The sequence below is a fragment of the Pteropus vampyrus genome, unplaced genomic scaffold, assembly GCF_000151845.1.
Source record: "Pteropus vampyrus isolate Shadow unplaced genomic scaffold, Pvam_2.0 Scaffold23, whole genome shotgun sequence".
Taxonomy (NCBI): Eukaryota; Metazoa; Chordata; class Mammalia; order Chiroptera; family Pteropodidae; genus Pteropus; species Pteropus vampyrus.
Window position 1 is genome coordinate 4,236,053 of NW_011888804.1, and position 3,158 is coordinate 4,239,210.

Genomic DNA, 3,158 nt, shown 5'->3' on the forward strand with positions numbered 1-3,158 from the left:
AAACACTCATCTGGTCCTCAAGGATCATCTCTAGGGCCACACTTCTCGACCTTTACAGGTGCCCTGGGGATCTCATTAAAATGCAGCTCCCTGGCCCCGCCCTCAGTGGGTGTGGCTTAGGCAGAAATCTCCACGTGGAAAAAACCTGCAGGTGAGTCTGGGACAAGGGGTCAGTCCCTCCTGGAAAGGCTTTGAGAAACAACAGATCAGAGGGAAAGGCAGATCCAGGTAGAAGGATATATAGGACCCTGGGACAAGGCCCAGGCGCAGCCCTCCAGCCGGTGGTTTCTGGCCAGGGGCCCTTCTCTGCCCTTCCAGGCATCTGGTCTCCCACCACCAAGGTCTCCACTCATACCCCGCCCTCGGTGCTACCATGTCACACCCTAAAGGGGACTTGGCAGGGGCAGGGACCGGAGCTAATAGGGTTTCATTTTACAATGTACCTTTCCATTTTTCTTTTTTAACACCTATAGCACCTTGTCTTCCTAGGTGGTCTCCCATCCAAGTATGAACCAGGCCCGACCCTGCTTAGCTTCCGAGATCAGACGAGATCCGGCAAGTTCAGGGTGGCATGGCCGTAGACACCTTTCCATCCGTAAAGCTGATAAAGTACTTGCCCGCATTATGAAGCATTTCCCAGTTTACAGAGCGCCTTACCCTCGTTGCCTTTCATCCCCACTGCCGCTCCTTAAGGAGACTTCTCATCGCCGTTTGGCGGCGGAGGAAACTGAGTCTGCAGGGACCGGCCCAAGGGCCCTGGTGACTGCTGAGACTGAAACACACGTGCTCTTCATCCGACTTCTGAGCTCTTTCTACTCAGGGGACAAGGGAGGACAAGACATCGCCCCAAAGTGCTTCTCACCTCAGACGATTAACCCTACCCCAGGGTTAATGGGAAGAATGCCCCAGCTCCGGGCGGGCCCCTCTGCGGACCTTGCCACGCCCCGCCCCGTCTCCCAGCATTCTCTGGCTCCCTCTCCTTTCCAAAAAACAAACGAACAACAAAAAAAAACTCCCTTCAGAATAGTAACCCTGGCTGTTTATATCTAATCCTCACGCCCCTGCAACATGAGCGTCTTTCTACCTATTTCACAGAAGAGGAAACAGGTTCCAGGAGGTCGAGTCATTTGCCTGAACTCACATCTACTGAGCGATCTGGCAGATCTGAATCCAGTTCTTTCCAGTTCTTACATTTATGATCCTCACTGCTGGGCGGCAGTCTCCACTCTATCTTGGAAGACCTGAGTCCCAGCCAAAATCCTCAGAACCACCCTCAGGTGAGCAGGACACCTGGCAGAGGGAAGAGGGCTGCATCTCGTCATTGAGACTGCCACCTGGTGGAGCCCACATCACGGGGAGTTTGGGGATGTGATGGCTGAAGACTGGAACAATTAATTGTAGAGGAAAAAGAGAGAGAGGGAGAGAGAGGGAGGGAGGGAGGGAGAAGTGGCTGGGTGGAGGGAGCGTCTGCAAGGTTTCTCTGCCGGCAGTGTGGGGGACTCAGAACAGAACCCCCAGCCTGCTGGGCTTATGCTCAGGAAATGACCAAAGAATAACCCAAAGAGGTCAGTTCGAACTCACGAGATGTGGCAAAGGCCACCAGCAGCTCAGAGCCTCTGGGACTGGAACAAACTCGTCCTTGGGGGGCACACAAGGGCAGATTGGTCCCCGCACAAAGGTTCCAGGCCATGACCCGGGGGCCACTGACCAAATCATTTCCTGTGGCCCAAGGCCATGACCCCCTGGAAGAAGTAACATACGCATCTATCGAGCTAAGGAATGCATTCATTCATTTATTCACTCATTCGCCGACTGAAATATACACCGAGCACCGGCAATGTGCCAGACCCTCTCTAGGCAATGCAGGTCCAGTGGTGAGCTACATACTTGAGATTTCGGCCCTTATGGGGCTGATATTCCAGCAGGGAGAAGACAGATCATACGCCAAGTCAACAAATCAGCAAAACCATCTCAGCCGATGACAAGTGCCGCATTTAGAATCGAGACCCATTGAGGTGCTAGAAAGAGATGGAGGCCCGGCTTCGAGCACGTGGCCAGGGACGGCCCCGCTGAGGGGTGACGAGTGCGTGAGACAGAAATGGCAACCAGGGAGCTCTTCCGTGCAGAGTCACCCAATATTGGATCGCATCATGGTACGCCAATGTTACCAACATTAAACCCTACAGCAGAATTTTTTTAAACCTGGAAGTACAGTGGCTGACAAGGTCAGTCTCTCAAAGGACAGGAACCTTGGTAACTATGCTGAGTGGAACCTCAAAAACCATGTATATATTATCACTGGTGACAACGACACCCTCCATCTGAGGGGTGGGGGCGAGTACCGGGGTGGGATGATCGCGAGCCTGGGTTCCCCCGTCTCTTCCTTTGCCGCTGCCACTTCCGGTCCCCTCTCTGCAAGCCACTGACAGCGTGGCCCTCAGAGTTTTGAGCTATAACTCTGGCTCTGTCGTCTACCAGCTGTGCGACCTTGGACGAGTAACTTTGCCTCTCTGAGCCTCGACTTCCTCATCTGAAATGGAAACCTCCCCAGGTCCCTGATTCTAAAACATGTCTGTCTTTTCACCCCTATTTTGATGATCCCACGTTTCTACCCAGCGCTCAGGCGACAGCAGATGCTGCGAGCCCGTGGCCCACCTTGGAGTAGCCGGGAGGTGGCCGACTTATACGTTTAATGTGGTTGCTATTAAATCGAGGGGGCAAGGCTACAGCTGATGGAGTTTTCGATTTCAGGAAATGCATTAACCCTGCGTTTCATTTTATTCCCCCAGTAACCCCATAAAAATGTTTGTAAAGCACCCAGCACGCAGCCCGGCCTGCTGAAAACATTAATAGATGTTAGCTCACTCCTTTGAAAAATCTCACGTGCTGGTGCGGGATGTGAAGGCGGACGCTGGACTTGGAAGGTCCATCTATAATTGGATGTGATTCCCGAGAGGCCCAAATGTAGGAGGGGGCGGGATGCTGGCAGGTTCTGTGGAGAGAAAAATGTTAATTCCTCTCACTGCCCCCACGTCCCCCTGCTCAGGGACGTGTTAGATCAGGCCTGCATCAAACAGACACATTTGCAACAAGACAAAACCAAGCACAGGGGACCAGAGCCTGTTTGAATCGGTCCCACTCACCCCGCAGCCGCCCCC

At 53.4% G+C, this 3,158-nt stretch overlaps 1 pseudogene; it reads right to left on the minus strand.

The window, feature by feature from the left end:
* Positions 1-464: 464 nt before the first annotated feature.
* LOC111737051 lies at positions 465-583 on the minus strand (annotated as a pseudogene).
* Positions 584-3,158: the final 2,575 nt, after the last annotated feature.